The sequence below is a fragment of the Bubalus bubalis genome, chromosome 5 (genome assembly GCF_019923935.1).
Source record: "Bubalus bubalis isolate 160015118507 breed Murrah chromosome 5, NDDB_SH_1, whole genome shotgun sequence".
NCBI classification, from domain to species: Eukaryota; Metazoa; Chordata; class Mammalia; order Artiodactyla; family Bovidae; genus Bubalus; species Bubalus bubalis.
The window spans coordinates 58954420-58972389 of NC_059161.1; the positions used below are offsets into that span (position 1 = coordinate 58954420).

Here is a 17970-nt window from a genome sequence, read left to right on the forward strand (position 1 = left end):
AAGCAAGAGAGTTCCAGAAAAACATCTATTTCTGCTTTATTGACTATGCCAAAGCCTTTGACTGTGTGGATCACAATAAACTGAGGAAAATTCTGAAAGAGATGGGAATAGCAGACCACCTGACCTGCCTCTTGAGAAACCTATATGCAGGTCAGGAAGCAACAGTTAGAACTGGACATGGAACAACAGACTGGTTCCAAATAGGAAAAGGAGTACATCAAGGCTGTATATTGTCACCCTGCTTTTTAACTTCTATGCAGAGTACATCATGAGAAACGCTGGGTTGGAAGAAGCACAAGCTGGAATCAAGATTGCCGGGAGAAATATCAATAACCTCAGATATGCAGATGACACCACCCTTATGGCAGAAAGTGAAGAGGAACAAAAAAGCCTCTTGATGAAAGTGAAAGAGGAGAGTGAAAAAGTTGGCTTAAAGCTCAACATTCAGAAAATAAAGATCATGGCATCTGGCCCCATCACTTCGTGGGAAATAGATGGGGAAACAGTATCAGACTTTATTTTTGGGGGCTCCAAAATCACTACAGATGGTGACTGCAGCCATGAAATTAAAAGACGCTTACTCCTTGGAAGGAAAGTTATAACCAACCTAGATAACATATTCAAAAGCAGAGACATTACCTTTCCAACAAAGGTCTGTCTAGTCAAGGCTATGGTTTTTCCAGTGGTCATGTATGGATGTGAGAGTTGGGCTGTGAAGAAAGCTGAGTGCCAAATAATTGATGCTTTTGAACTGTGGTGTTGGAGAAGACTCTTGAGAGTCCTTTGGACTGCAAGGAGATCCACCCAGTCCATTCTAAAGGAGATCAGCCCTGGGTGTTCTTTGGAAGGAATGATGCTAAAGCTGAAACTCTAGTACTTTGGCCACCTCATGGGAAGAGTTGACTCATTGGAAAAGACCCTGATGCTGGGAGGGATTGGGGGCAGGAGGAAAAGGGGACGACAGAGGATGAGATGGCTGGATGGCATCACCAACTTAATGGACATGAGTTTGAGTGAACTCCGGGAGATGGTGATTGACAGGGAGGCCTGGCGTGCAGTGATTCATGGGGTTGCAAAGAGTCGGACACGACTGAGTGACTAAACTGAACTGATAGCTTTGTTAAAGTTCGTGACTCTCGTGTATTAGAGTTTTTTTCTCTCCCCTGTTATAGTCTGGGAATAAGCAAACCAGGGCTGAAAAGGCCATTTTGAAATGTCAGTGGTCCAAGCTCTTTTTGGATTGTCACTCTGCCTTCCTCATTCTGAGACTTCTGCATACAGGTACAAGATACAAGACAAACTGACTATAATTTGGGGGTGGTACCTAAGAAGAGTGTGTGGTTCAGGAAGAAGCTAGGGGTAAAGCAGCTCTGGGGTACAACTCCTGTGGCCCGTGAATGCTCTCACATCAGCAAGGTCTTTGAAGATTTCTAAAGGAGGTGACATTTTAGGAGAAGATAGACATTTTGGTAAAAGAGGTGGAAAAGGATGAAGAAAAGGAAAGCTTAAGTGTTCCAAAATCCATACTTTTGTTTTTCTCCCTCCTGGTCTGCATATATAGTAAAAATGCTAAAAATGCTATAATAATAAGTACAGGTAATATATTAAGAAACTATATGAATATAGTAATCAGTAATATGTACAAAATAGTAGAAAAAAAAAAAAGTACTGACTACAACAGAAATGAAATTAAATGTGATTACAAACTGTTACAGAGTCCAAGCTAGTCCTGCCTGCTGTACAACAGGCCAATAAATTGAATGACAAGTTGTTGGGGTAAGAAATAGCAACTTTATTTGTAAAGACAGAAGACTGAGAAAATGGTGGACCAGTGTCCCAAAGAACCATCTTCCCTGTGTTAGAATTCAGATTTCTTTTATACTAAAAGAGGAGGAAATAAGGTCAGACATTTCCTGGTTCCAGTCAGCCTCCAGAGGAGATGGGTTAATTTATTCCTTGCTGAAGTCATTCATAGGTGGACCTAGTCACGATGTTTCCTGTGAGCTAAACAAAAGTATTTTAGCTTAATGCTCACCACCTGGGGGGAAGGGTTTCCAGAGATGGGTCATGATCTATAATTTAAGCTTATAGGCAACATCACTTTAGTGATCAACTTGTAATAAAATGCAAAGTTTCTTTCCTATTGTGGAATGATGAGAAAATCAGGAATATTTGTAGAATATGGAAAGAATCATTTGACAGAAAGTATGATTCTGAGCAACAAAGAATAACAGCCTGGAAAAAGGGCTGGACCTAAGAAATCAACAATTCTTCTGCCAAAGACAAACAAGGATTGTGGCTGAAAGTCAGGTTTCCTGTATCTGGCTAGAAGATTAGCATCAAAGTCACAGATCTAATATTAATTGAAGGAAAGGCTGGCAGTTTGAGCATTTAAAGTCTTTGGTGAAAGTGCTGTGGTGGAAGCTTTCATCACAAAAGGTTACATAAATTCAAAGAGGATGAATTTGAATCCATACCAATGGCAAGATACCACTTTTCTCAAGGGGTTCTGTATTTGTTTTCTGTGCTGTAATATCTCTACTTAGCCACAAGGAGCTCTCCATCCCCATCACTGGCGACCAGTCTCTTTCTGTCTACAGCAGTGGAGATAGCCATCTTTCCCTTGGTTAAGAGAAATCCATAGTTTGTTGTATTTGCCAAGACCAAAAATGTCGGGAAGCCAGATTAGCAGAACGGCTGCCATTGACATCTTTCACATCAACCACATCTCAAGAGCCAGGATGTCTCTCTGTTGGTGATCATATCAGTTATTACCAGGTCAGCACCATCAATCACCAAAATCAGGTTACCAAACTTTGGACCTGGATGAAACTGGTGTTCTAACCAGTCTCTGCATCAATCTGAATGGTGTCTGTTACTTGCTTTGATGAAAGGATCCAGATAGCTGGTCGTGTAAGCATCATGGATCGTCCTTTTAGTGCCCACTCTGCACAACTTGTATGTGGCTTCTCGGACATAATACAATGAATAGCAGAGATTTTGGTGGCATGGATCACAGAGAAATTCTCTCTGGTTTTGTCAGTGCTGATAACATTCATAAAAAAACCAGAAGGGTAGGTTATATCAATTTGGACCTGGCCATCAATCTATTACTCTTTCTTTTCCCTCCTAGCATGGTTAATTATATATATATATATATATATATATATATATATATATGTGTGTGTGTGTGTGTGTCTGTGTGTGTGTGCGCATGCGTGAGTGTGTGTAGGTTTTCCCAGGTGGTGCTTCTGGTAAAGAATCTGTCTGCCAGTGCAGGAAATGCAAGAGACTAGGGTTCAGTCCCTGGGTTGGGAAGATTCCCTTGGGGAGGAAATAGCACCCCCACTCCAGTATTCTTGCTTGGAAAATCCCATGGATAGAGGAGCCTGGTGTTCTACAGTCCATAGGGTTGCAAAGAGTTAGACATAACTGAGTGTATGATATGTATATATATGTGTGTGTGTGTGTGTATATATATGTATATTATATGTGTGTGTACGTGTGTGCTTGTGTATATCTCACAAACTAGAAGCTGTCACTTACTAAGCAGATGTGATATGTCAACTTAGATTTAACAAAAGAATTTTAATGTTCAGATTAAATCCATGTGGTAAATTTGAATTTTGTTGCTTTTTAGTATCTAAATAAAGCTTTCAACTTTAACTTGGCTTTATTGTAATAAAAATGTATACATGTAGAGAGCCTATACTTAGTTTATACTTAGTACAGTATGCTTCACATATGGGTATTCCCAAACTTTCTCCTGTCCCCAGGCCCCAAAGGGAAAGCTATTTGCTCACTTAGCCATCTTCTGTTCCCTACTCTACCCCTCTACTCCAGAGAAGGGTCTGCTCCTGAGCAGATAATGGAAAAGACAACACCATGGTGATGAAGCTTCCCTGGTAGCTCAACTGGTAAAGAATCCACCTGCAATGTAGGAGACCCCCGTTCAATTCCTGAGTTGGGAAAATCCCCTGGAGAAGGGATAGGTTACCCACTTCAGTATTCTTGGGCTTCCCTTGTGGCTCAGCTGGTAAAGAATCCACTTGCAATGCAGGAGCCTCCAGTTTGATTCCTCAGTTGGGAAGCTCCCCTAGAGAAGGGATAGGCTACCCACTCTAGTATAAACCCAGTGGACTTGGCCCATCAATCATATTGAACAATTGCATGCATATCTGAGTTATTTTATCTCCTGTTAGAGAATACTGCAGTCTGTTCCTTGAGAAAATTTTGAAGGGAAGGCATTCTCTCAGCCTGGGGCCACTGGTTGATGGACAAGAGCAAGTCCATTGGTCAGTTTGTCCAGCATCCAATACCTTGGGATTGCTACCAATTTCAGTACCCTTTGGAACCATAAACTATTGCTCTTAGGTACAGAATGAACATGAGAAGTTGTATACAAGCTTTGGATAAATCAACAGAGAAGAAATGATCTACCTAATGATTTCCAAAATAGACAAAAACTCCATTTTAGTAAAAGTTACACAGTAGATGATACGTCAGCACGGAGGAAAGTACAGCGGATTTAAAAGCTTTGAAGTGTTGATGTTCCTCACAGAAGAGCCTAAAGCAATGTTATTCTCTTTGGACTTAAGGACAATGGGAGCCTCTCTTGTTGGACAGAGGAGCTTCTTTAGTTTGATATGACCAGAGCATCAAGCATTTATGATGAGAGCCAAGGGAGGAGGCTAAGAGTTAGTGAGGAAGCCCAGCCAGTAGTGAACAATATTCGATCCTGAGTAGCCATACAATTTTTGCTAAATCTCAGGATGATGGTTTGTGTGAATGGAATAGCCACTAAGTATCTTTCACTCAGCATTTATTTGTAATCTCTTGAACTTCCGTTTTAAGTTTTCTCCATTATTCCCATTGCTTTATGCTCTAAAAAAAAGAAAAAAGTATATTTTGTCAGAGGAAGGACTTTATTTTCCTTCCAATAAAAAGAAAAGTCTTGAGCCTTTGAGTCCAGTTTCATAAATGGTAAAGTATAAAATAATATGTTAACATGCGTCTAGCTTTAGCTTTTTAAATGTACAAAGACCAAATTGCTAATTAAAAGTTCCTAAGCATGCAAAACTTAAACACCAAGATTATTAGTTTATTAATAGAATAAACCTTCTAGTAATTTTCAGATCTCAAAGTCATTTATTACCTTCTACCACAAAAGACTAAATATAGAATTTCCTTACTTCTCTAGGAAAAAGGGGATAAATGTTTCAGACCACACATGAAGAATAGTTTTGCTGTGGTTTTTAGGTATATTCCCACATTTAACGAGAGAAACAGAAAGCAATTTAAGAAAATTTTCCATGTGTGTCCAAAATGGAAGACACATCATCCTCTTCACAAAAGAGCCAGCAGTTACTGTTGTCTGCAAAGGGCAGTTAATTCATATCCATGTGCACAGGGGTTCGTGGGTGTCCAGGAATACAAACACACATTCAGTGAGCTTCCCAGAAGTTTTATGATGTTTTCATTTGTGCAGTTTTTCAAATGCAATATATTCTCCTAGGAAGAAGTACTTTCCCCATGGCTTCTGCATACACATGGGATCAAGGCAGCCATTTGATCCCTCACCAGTAAAGAATCTGCCATAAATGCAGAAGATCTGGGTTCGATCCCTGGGTTGGGAAGATCCTCTGAAGAAAGAAATGGCTACCCATTCCAGTATTCTTGCCTAGGATGCACCACGGACAGAAGAGCCTGGTGGGCTACAGTCTATGGGCTCACCAAGAGACAGACACAACTGAGCAACTTTCAAAGGACACACACACACACACACACACACATGACCCAACAGCACAAGTGCATAAAATTATATGAATTTTCCAGCACTGTATGGAAAATTAGAAAAAACTCTGATATAGTTATTACATCTGCATTTTCTGCAAATGTAATTCACCAAGTGGGACATATTATATCTAGGAAGGATTGGCTATGTCTAGAGAGAGCTAGGTAGTTATTTCTTTTAAAAAATTGTATTTGGCTATGCCAGGTCTTAATTGTGGCATGCAGGATCTGGTTCCCTGACCAGGGATTGAACCTGGACCCACTGCATTGGGAGCGTGGAGTCTTACCACTGGACCACCAGGGAAGTCCCCAGGCAGTTATTTCTTATGGGTGGTTATCAGTTCTCTTTCTCTTTTTTGAAAAAAAATGCAGATTATTTTAAGGCCCACTAGATTTACGTATTTTGACTGAATTCAATTGTTGCTTCCAAAACAATTCACTTTTTCGAGGGGGATAAGAGTTTCAATTTCCTCAACCCCTTTTCCATTCTACCCCACTCCGCTATTACCACCAGTAATGAATGAAGCCAGACAGTGCAAATGTTTTGAGAATGTTCTGAATTTGACAAGGGAAAGTAAAATATTGCATGATTATGAATCGCAAATGAGGTTTTGATTGTAGCCACACAACTCAAAGATAAAATGATTTGTTCTAGTTTCATTCTTAGCCTCTTATTGGCTTTGCTCTCCAAGGCACCAATAAGAGAGTGAAAAGAATAGCTTTCCAGGAGGATTTTTCTAAGAATTTCAACCAAAGATCCAAAAGATAATAGCAGAAATCAGATTCAAAAGAAACAAATAAGGGAACAATGGTAAAATGTGCAGAAAAACAATTGAGGACTGTGGTCATCTACCAGCTACATCAGAGATTGGATAGGAAGCCAAGAAGTAGCCAGCATGGTACCAGGGAGCAAACGAATGTTTTCCAAACAGGTGTCATTCATTGGGTGTTTTTAGGAAGCTCTAGGATTGATTGAGATGGTTTAGGCATTAGGTCATTTTTCCACGAAATAGTTCTAGCAACTTTCAAGATGTGAGAGATGATGTATTATTTTTGTATAGAAGCAAACTCTGATTTATTAGGGAGAGTATAGATTAGGAAAGTGACCACCCATGCTTTCTTTTTTATCTTCTTTTCCAGATGTTTTTTTGTGTGTTTGTATTCTGTTGTTGTGATGAACTTGAGTATAATTTTGCAAAATTTTGCCTCCATGATAACATACAAGCAGAGCTGGCTGGACTTTCCCAGAAATGGGGGTGCTAAGTAAAGTAACAAGGGCAGAGTCAGGGACTAATATTTATATAAACCCTAAAGCACCTTTAAGACTTTAAATGTCAAATCTGCATCAAAATCTAGTTAGAAGGAAGAGTCATTGTCAGTAAATAGTAATTCATTGAATTCTATCTAGGAGAGTGTTTTTGTTTTTTCTGGGTCTTTTCTGCTTATTATTATAGAATTTTTTTTTAATTTTGTTGAATTATAGTTGGTTTACAATGTTGTGTTAATTTCTGCTCTACAGCAAAGTGACTCAGATACACACACACACACACACACATATCTTTTTTGTATTCTTTTCCATTCTGGTTTATTACAGGATATTAAATATAGTTCCCAGTGCTAGTAGAGAAAGTTTTAATTTTTATTCTATAAGGCAGAGAGTTAAACAGTCAGGGACATCTTAAATAAGTTCAAGTAAGGCTGAGATGGAACTAAATTTGGTCAGTTTAATTTTTGGCTGCTCTTCAATTTAGTTTAAACCACAGTTATCACTGATCCGTTCAGTTGCATAATTCATTCTACTTAAGAATGTTCGTCTCTCCCATGCCACACAAGTAGAGCTGGCTGGACTTTCCCAGAAATGCGGGTGCTAAGTAAAGTAACATGGGCAGAGTCAGGGGCTAAGATAACACATCTCTACCGTGAAATATGCCACAAGAACAAAGGTGGAGACCATTTGATCCGTTTCTTGGAATCATTCTTCTTAAAATGTAATTAGCATATGATTTTATTGACTGTACTTGAGATTAAAACCGAAGATATATATTCTCCTATATGAAAAAAAAAAAAAAAGTGTTTCTTATTTTGGTAAACTTGATAATGTGTCCCTAATGTTCTAGAAAGAACTCTGGAATCCTGGTGCCTGGAAATGAGAAAAATACCTAAGCTCTAAATTTCACAGGGTAGAAGAGATCAGTTTCATTTTAAATTCTTCTTCAATTTAGTTGACAGCACCAGGGTATCATTTGACTTGCATGTTTTCAGCATATATTTGGAGGTTACTAGGCTAAATGAGGTGAAGGAGGAGTTTATGTTAAAATATCCTTGCCCTTGAGCAATGTATAAACATGTGTATTCTTAGACGCTTTGTTAACATAGGACAATGTGCTGATACATTTGTAACTCACCTAAATATTCCAGCAAACAAGATGTCACAAAGATATGGTATCCTCATGGCACAAAAATGTAGACATTTATGATGTGTTGTTTTATGTTTTCAGTAAATTGTTTCATAATAATGGCTGTGTGTGGGAAGCTGTGGTGAATTAGCATTGAACCAAGGGTGAGACTTTTTCCTATTCCTCCCTTCCACGTAAGCTAATTTCACCTTGCTACCCAGGCTGGTCTGCAAGGTCTATTCCCACAAGAGCTTTCCCTTCACGAATTCACATTTACCGTATAAGATTTTAAATTTCAAAAATCACCTGAAACATGCTGTTTCACTTCTGTGTCCTGCCCAAGTGCCTGCCACATAGTTAACCCAATAAATAGTTATAGAAAGAAGAGAGGAAAGAGGAAAGGATGAAAGGAAGAGAGGGAGGGAGGGTTCTATGCTCTGTGTACATTGTAGTCACACTGGATAGTGTAGTAAGTGTGGTGTGGTGTGTATAGCTCAAACAGTCATAGGTCTCTCCCTGTGTTGTTGGTTGACATGTCCTGTTCTGATGTTGACTAGAACAAACCACCTGTAACTAGCAAGCTGGTCACCATTTTATTTTTAATTTTATTTTATTTTTAATTAATTTTCATTGGCATACAGTTAATTTGCAACATTGTGTTAGTTTTGCTGTCAAAGTGAATCAGTTATACATATACATGTATCTACTCTTTTTAAGATTCTTTTCCCATATAGGTTATTACAGAGTATTAAGTAGAGTTCCCTGCAGCAACCTTATTTTTAGAGAGTAATCACAAAATGGGGAGAGATTTAGGCCAGTCACCATTTTAAAGATTTGATCTCAACAAATATCTACCTGTCTGATTCACTGTTCCATGCTCTGTAAAATTTGGTGTTCAGAGCATTTGAGTTACTACATCAGGCCCTTTAAAAATTTTTTTAAATAATTTTCCTGTAAAAGGAATTTATCTTTTTTGACTATTGAACACTAGGTAAATGTGTAATTCCAGAGTTTGGGGACTCCTGGATTCAGTGAGAATGATACTTATGTTGTATTTCTATGACATAGATGCACATAGAAGTGGTCCCGCTGATTGGAAGGAAATAAAGGAAAGAATCTAGTTATGAAAAAACTAGATGATTGAGGAGGGAAGGAATCTAAGACATGAGCTCTCACTATCTACTCTCCTGCTGCACCTGTTGTCTGACTACAGGGAACCTGCCCATCTTATTCCCACCACAGGAAGCCCATCTACATTTCTGGTGGCTGACAAGATAAGCAAGAACTCAGGGCACTGTGGGTTATGTACTATGTAAGCGTGAGCTCTCTACTCACCGTAGAAATTTTGGTTGGTTCAGGCTCTATTCGCAATATTGCCAGGGAAGATCAGCTGACCATCTACTGAGTGGTCCCTTAGGGCAGCATTTCCAGTAGTGAATTCTCCTTTGTTAGGCAACTGGTCCTCAAACTTTTAATATCAGTAGTTATCTTGCTAATGTTTCATAATTTAGTGAACTTATGGGATAGGCACCCATGCTCACAAAACTTCCAAGATGTTTTGTACACCTGAACCTAACACAACATTGTAAATCAGCTCTATTTCAATAAAAAAGTACAAACTTCCAGATACAAAATAAATGTCATGCAGATATAATGTACAAAATGGTAACTATAGTAAATAATACTATATGGTGAATTTGAAAGTGGCTAAGAGAGTACATCTAAACAATTCTCATCACAAGAAAATAAAATTGTAAATCTGTGAGGTGATGGATGGTAACTAGATGTTGTGGTGATAATTTCACAATGTACACAAGTATTGAATCATATCATATACCTGAAACTAATATAATATGTCAGTTATGCTGCAATATTTTTTTAAAATAAATCAAGTAGACAGATGACCCTCAGGAACAGAAAAAGGAGAGCAAGTTCACATTGTGAACATTCATTGAGCTATCCATTTACAATTTGTAAAATGTTTGCATGTTTGTGAAAACTCAGTAAAAACTTATTTCAAAACATATCTATTCAACAAGCTGCTTTGCTTATTTAAGGAATGAGGAAACTACTCCTCATTTTAAGCATTAGTTGGGCAAGTAGTTGTTAGGAAATTTAAACATTGTATAGAAGATTAGATGAAGTGACTTTTGGTTATGTAATATTTTGACCCTTATGTTGTGCAATTTTCTGATGCTAGGCTGAAGTCTCCTATATCTTCAATCATTCTTCAGATAACCTGGTTTCATGCCCATCCATTATTGTAAACCAATTTCTTTTGAAGGCAAATGGTTCTCCAAGAACAGAACTGTCAGCTTTGTTGTTCTAATTGCCACAGAGTGCCTTCAGATTTTATGAAATTTCGCTGATGTGTTTTAGCACTTGTGCTGTGAGTCTTTGTCAGACAGTCCCCAGTAGCAGAAACTAAATCCCATTAACCTTCATGTTGTTCTTACTCTCCCTCATTTTCCAAGTTGTACTAAGTGCTCAAAGTTTGGGGGCTGCTGTTGACATGTTGTTTGCTATTTCAGTCCCTTTGGTTCTGGGCATCTTCAGGGAATACTAACAGAAATGGAAAACATATGTAAGTAAAAAGGCAAAAAGAAGGAGTATAAAGCAGGCAGAAAGAGCAATTTTTGTCTTACAAAGTGAAGCTAGAAGTAATTGGATGGAGGAGGAAACCACAGCAAAGAATCCAAAGCATGTGATTCATGAGATAAAGTGAGTCTCAAGTGAGAACAAAGTGTGACAGAGTAAGTTCAGTCCTTGAGAGCTCCTGGTAAACTACAAATATGGATCAAAACTGAATTTTAAACTCTTGATTGGAAGCTACTAAGAAAAAATAAAATACATACAGTCTATATAAAAAACAAAACAAAGATTTTAGGAATCTTCCTGCAAATTTATCCACAGAAGAAAAGCAGTTTATATCTCTGTGTTCAGCATGGGGTTTATAAGATGCCAGGCTTTTTACCAGGTGTCACTGCGTGTCTGGAAGATAGCTCTTATTTGTAAATGTGATTGAGTATTCCTGTCTTGCCTTCTGTGAGGCTTTCCTATATACATGCTTTCTTGATTTTTGTATCTTAAATGGGTTTCTGTCACTTGCAACCAAAAGCACACTAGTACTTAAACCTGCAAGTGTTTCTTTTTTTTTTTTTTAATAGAACCTTGAAGAAAATATGGAACTAACTCATGAGGGCTGGAAGCAGTGAGCTTCCATTTCCCCATTCCAAAAATGAATGAAAAACAGAATGACAAACTATTAATTTTGGGTAACGATAAATGGTTTTTCTCTTGAGATCAGATCGTATGCTCTTTGAGGCTGAAGTTTTAATAATTTTGTAGTAAATTATTGGGCTTTCCAGGTGGCTGAGTGGTAAAGAATCTGTGTGCCAATTCAGGAGATGCAGGTTCAATCCCTGGGTTGGGAAGATTCCCTGGAGAAGGAAAGGCAAACCACTCCAGTATTCTTGCCTGGGAAATCAAATGGACAGAGGAGGCTGGTGGGCTACAGTTTATGGGGTTGCAAAGAGTCGGACATGACTTCTTGTTGTTCCATAGACTGCAGCACACCAGGCTTTCCTGTCCTTCACTAGCTCCAGGAGTTTGCTCAAACTTATGCCCATTGAGTCAGTGATGCATCCAACCATCTCATCCTCTGTCACCCTCTTTTCCTCCTGCCCTCAATCTTTCCCAGCATCAGAGTCTTTTCCAATGAGTCAGTTCTTCCCATCAGATGGCCAAAGTATTGGAGCTTCAGCTTCAGCATCAGTCCTTCCAATGAATATTCAGGGTCTATTTTCTTTAGGATTGACTGGTTTGATCTCTTACCATCCAAGAGACTCTCAAGAGTCTTCTGCAGTACCACAATTAGAAAGGACATGACTTAGGGGCTGAGCAACAACAAAAGTAACTTATTAAATGAGCAGAAATTGCTGAATATTTCTGATGGCCTCCATAGATGCATTTCAAGAGGGCAAGTTCCTGTTCAAGGTTACTTTGCTAAAAAAATAGAATTGGAAATAATGGAGTAAGTATATAACTTTGTTATAGGGAATATCTTAAACTGCTTAAGATCAAATTGTCATTGGTCTTTCTGAGTTGTGATATTAGTATAGTGTTTTTTAATAAACTCTACTTCTGATACTAAAGATAACACAGGGTTGTGGTTTGAAATATGAATATGCAGAAAAAGAGATGAATCAGAGAACACCAGTTTCATAGTCTCTTACTCCTCTTATCTCACAAAGCACCCTTTGATAATTGCTATATTAAGCAGTTCTGGATGGAAATTAACCTTAGCATTCCATCATTCTTGAGCTGTGCAGTCCAGTAGGGCAGCCACTAACCACATGTGGCCAGATAAATTTAAATTAATTAAAATTAAATAAAATGAAAAATGTAGTTCTTCTTTGGCTCAAGCCACTTAGCAAGTACTCAGTGGCTATGTATGCCTCAGTTCAGTTCAGTTCAGTCACTCAGTCGTTTCTGACTCTTGCGACTCCATGAATTGCAGCATGCCAGGCCTCCCTGTCCATCACCAACTCCCGGAGTTCACTCAGACTCATGTCCATTGAGTTGGTGATGTCATCCACCCATCTCATCCTCTGTCGTCCCCTTCTCCTCCTGCCCCCAATCCCTCCCAGCATTTTTCTGGGCTCCAAAATCACTGCACATGGTGATTGCAGCCATGACATTAAAAGATGCTTACTCCTTGAAAGGAAAGTTATGACAAACCTAGATAGCATATTCAAAAGCATAGATATTACTTTGCCAACAAAGGTCCATCTAGTCAAGGCTATGGTTTTTCCAGAAGTCATGTATGGATGTGAGAGTTGAACTGTGAAGAAAGCTGAGCGCCGAAGAATTGATGCTTTTGAACTGTGGTGTTGGAGAAGACTCTTGAGAGTCCCTTGGACTGCAAGGAGATCCAACCAGTCCATCCTAAAAGAGATCAGTCCTGGGTGTTCTTTGGAAAGAATGATGCTAAAGCTGAAACTCCAGTACTTTGGCCACCTCATGCGAAGAGTTGACTCATTGGAAAAGACCCTGATGCCTAATGTTTACCATAATGGATGGCATGAAATAACAGCATTTCCATCACTGGAGGAAATTTTATAAGATAGCTCTGATCTAAAATTCATTTATGTAAAAAAAATATCTAGATGCCCAAGTCAGCCCTACTGTGTTTTGTTTATGCTCCAAGGCTGATAACTTTAAATAGAAGGTAGAAAGATGGACAATGTCTTAAGTTTGTAGTTCAGTCTACATTAGACTACACAGTTTTCTATATTATTAATTAGCAAGGAGTGTCTACAATAATGGTATTGAGCAGCAGCCACTTAAATAGTCTTAGGGCAATTATTTGATGAAAAATATCCTCAAGACTGAAAAAAGGTGATCACATTTCTCAACATCTTAAGTAATTCACAGTCACCAAAATCACCACCAAGAGAATTGAGCAACTCAGTTGGGACAGCCTGGGGATTCTACAATGCCTCTTTCATGGATGATCCTGAAAAACAGTGAAAATATTTCCAGGACTCTGATCTTGGGGTCCATATTGACCAATTATGAGGCTTAGTCAGTTATCAAAGAAGTTAGTCACACATCCAATGTCCATCTTGTTACCACCATCTATAAGTGTCCAAGGTGTGTGTTCCCCTCTCTAATTCTTTAAATGGGAATTTTCACTACTGCTGTCTTCCCCTCCCCACCCCACCCTCTGCAACCTTGAGTTATATTAGGGGAGAATGTTAAATCTATATATTTTTTGTACCTCAAGAGCCTTGTTTGAGCCTGAAGGAGCCCTCTAGAGAAGGAATCTTGAATTTCTGAACTGATGATCATGTCACTTCTTAAACATTCAGTCAGTTCCGTTCAGTTGCTCAGTAGTGTCCGACTCTTTGCGACCCCGTGAATTGCAGCACGCCAGGCCTCTCTGTCCATCACCAACTCCTGGAGTTTACTTAAATTCATGTCCTTCAAGTCAGTGATGCCATCCAGCCATCTTATCCTCTGTCATCCCCTTCTCCTCCTGCCCCCAATCCCTCCCAGCATCAGGGTCTTTTCCAATGAGTCAACTCTTTGCATGAGGTGGCCAAAGTATTGGAGTTTCAGCCTCAGCATCAGTCCTTCCAATGAACACCCAGGACTGATCTCCTTTAGAATGGACTGGTTGGATCTCCTTGCAGTCCAACGGACTCTCAAGAGTCTTCTCCAACACCACAGTTCAAAAGCATCAATTCTTCGGCACTCAGCTTTCTTCACAGTCCAATTCTCACATCCATACATGACCACTAGAAAAACCATAGCCTTGACTAAACAGATCTTTGTTGACAAAGTAATGTCTCTGCTTTTCAATATGCTGTCTAGGTTGGTCATAACTTTTCTTCCAAGGAGTAAGCGTCTTTTAATTTCATGGCTGCAATCACCATCTGCAGTGATTTTGGAGCCCAAATAAAGTCTGACACTGTTTCCACTGTTTCCCCATCTATTTGCCATGAAGTGATGGGACCAGATGCCATGATCTTCGTATTCTGAATGTTGAGCTATAAGCCAACTTTTTCACTCTCCTCTTTCACTCTCATCAAGAGGCTTTTTAGTTCCTCTTCACTTTCTGCCATAAGGGTGGAACATTAACAGGATGTAATTTCTAATTGTCTACTTCACAGTTGGTAGAGTGGGGTTGAGTGGACTTGAGGTTCATGGAACAGGTAAAGTAGGTTAAGCAAAAAGTTCATTAGGAATTTTGTGTGAAAATGAGGAAATACATGTGTTAGAGAAGTCATAGAATGATGAATAACTCTTTAGTTGTGACTAATTCCAAATCTGGCAGAACATCTTTCCTCAATCTGACATATTATTGTTCTTGTTTTTGTTTTTAATAGTATGACTCCTTCTTGGCTCCTGTAGTTTGGTGAAGCTTGCTTACTCCTTGGAAGAAAAGTTATGACCAACCTAGATAGCATATTGAAAAGCAGAGACATTACTTTGCCAACAAAGGTCCATCTAGTCAAGGCTATGGTTTTTCCTGTGGTCATGTATGGATGTGAGAGTTGGACTGTGAAGAAAGCTGAGTGCCAAAGAATTGATGCTTTTGAACTGTGGTGTTGGAGAAGACTCTTGAGAGTCCCTTGGACTTCAAGGAGATCCAGCCAGTCCATTCTAAAGGAGATCAGCCCTGGGTGTTCTTTGGAAGGAATGATGTTGAAGTTGAAACTCCAGTACTTTGGCCACCTCATGCGAAGAGTTGACTCATTGGAAAAGACTCTGATGCTGGGAGGGATTGGGGGCAGGAGGAGAAGGGGACGGCAGAGGATGAGATGGCTGGATGGCATCACTGACTCGATGGACGTGAGTCTGAGTGAACTCCGGGGGTTGGTGATGGACAGGGAGGCCTGGCATGCTGTGATTCATGGGGTCGCAAAGAGTCGGACATGACTAAACGACTGAAATGAACTGAACTGAACTGATATTTATCTAAAGGCTTTTCCCAGACTTTTCCTATAGCCAGAGCTGATCAGTCTAAAGATGAGCACCAGACCTAGGCATGATAAAATGAAGTATGAAAGTCCAGAATGTGATCATGGACAATCTTTCAGGAAAAAGAACATACAATTAGGAGCAGGGAATCCTTAGTCTCATCATAACTGTCAGTTTGTTCAGCCTGGGACATATCACTTTATATCTCTGGACCTAAGTTTCTTCATATGTAAGAAGAAAGGCTTGATACTAAAATATTCGTTGTATCCCAGGGTATTATCTATGGAATGTTAGTGACCATAATGCAAGGGGGAAAATGGCGTTGGTCAGTTCTGCACTTACTGAAGTTTCTTTGCAATAAGACTTCTCAGAACATTTAATAAATTAATGTGCACTGTGAATCTTCTAGGAAGATCCAAATGTACAATATTTACTTAATTTCTTTGATATCATATCATTTTCTTCCCTAGGAGGCTTTCACAAGGCAATGTTTCCATGGAATATGTTTTGAAAAATATAGCAGAAGATCTTCTCTGAGATCCTTTGCTGCTCCAAGATCCCAAGCATTTCATGCTCCCGGCTTTCACTGGCTTATGGTACAACCCAGTGGATAAGAGAGCATTTAATATTGATATTAATATTAATACATAGCTTGAAATCAGACCCTCACTTCAGTTAGAAATCTTGTGAGGCCCCCAGATGTGTCGCATAGTGCCAAGCAGGCAGCTTGACTGGATTTTTGTTCAAATCAGGCAAGCCTTTGGCATGGAGCAGAGAGAGAGAGTGAGGATTCTGGCTGCCTTTTCCATTAGCCACACAGCAGCTGCAGCCCATGGCTGAACTGTTCTTCGTTTTAACTGGGCATGTGTCCAGTAGCACTGAAGAATATAGACAAGGAAGAAAGGGATGGTAGATTCCCTTTAGGATCTGAAGGACAGCAAGCTACTACCTATCCTTAACTAAAGGAATCCTAGAGCATTTACCCAAGATCCCAACATTGAGGGCAGGAGGAGAAGGGGGAAACAAAAGGATGATTTGGGTAGGTGGCATCATCAACTCAGTGGACGTGAGTTTGAGCAAACTCCAGGAGATGGTGAAGGACAGGGAACCCTGGCATGCTGCAGTCCATGGGGTCGCAAAGAGTCAGACACAACTGAGCAGGTGAACAACAACCAACATTAAAAGCTATTTGAAAGGTCATCTCATCTGGCTACTCAGTGGCTACTTGACTTCTTTGGGTCACAGTGTTAGATATTTTCATTGAGAAACACATTAACAGCAAAGCAAGCTATTGTACCCATAGAGATCTAATAAGCAGAAAAGGCTCCCTTATTGACTCCCTACAGATTTCTTCTGTTGGTTTGGTTCTGCCTTCTAGGATCATTTAGAATGAGGGTAAACCAGTCTCACATGACAGACCTAAAAATCAGAAGGTGGGTCACCTTGTAGTTCTGAAGATCAGATGAAATGCCAATGAAACTGCTTTGAAACCATTCAATGACATGACAGATAAATATAGAAAATGACATTGAGCATTTTTTATAATCTCCTTGTACCATCTTCTCTCAAAGTTGGGGTACACAATTTTTGCTTAAGTCACTAGATATCTGTGCATGTTTCTAAAAGAATATTTATATAGCTAATGTATGCAATATATGGAACATAGTGCTTTTGTTACCATATGGGTAAATATTATATGTAATTCACATTGAGCACCAAGATAGAAATCCCCAATGCAGCAGCTGTAGTGTAATCATACACTGGCAGTGAATCATTGTCTGAAGGTGAACCATATAATAAGCTCTGCAATGGTCAGTGGGTGAAGAGCTCAGAGGAGGGGCCTTCCAGGGATTTTGTCTGGGGAACTGTTTGATCTGTTGCCAACTTGGTCACAGATATCGATTACAGAAAATTCTATGAGATATGCATATCATTAACTTAGTAACATAATATTTTGGTCTCTATGGTGTTCCTCTTGAATGTATAAATGTAGCTAACATGTGTTTCTGCCAATGAGAGATTTTTTTAGTGAATCACCATAAAACTTGAGGGGAGTAAAGAGCTTTCTGATATTTTAACAGAAACTACAGAAACTAAACTGCATTAATCAATCCTTTTGAAGTTTTTCATGAATCACTTTATACCCTAAATGAACTTGGGGAAAAAGAAAAAACAAAACCCTTGAAATGCCTATAGACAAATTGACAAGTTGCTCATTTGACTAAAGCTTTCTTAAGACTCAGAATGTCAGCAAAATAGCAAGTTAAAAGTTTCTGGAATCTTTGGTTTAATC

The 17970-nt window shown here is 39.2% G+C and overlaps 1 non-coding gene and 1 pseudogene across 1 annotated transcript; both read right to left on the reverse strand.

The window, feature by feature from the left end:
* Nucleotides 1-2538: 2538 nt before the first annotated feature.
* On the reverse strand, nucleotides 2539-4312 carry LOC112585255 (annotated as a pseudogene).
* Nucleotides 4313-6025: 1713 nt separating this feature from the next.
* Nucleotides 6026-6097, reverse strand: TRNAW-CCA. Its single transcript has one exon. It is a non-coding gene; the product is annotated as a tRNA-Trp (tRNA).
* Between the last annotated feature and the right edge of the window lie 11873 nt (nucleotides 6098-17970).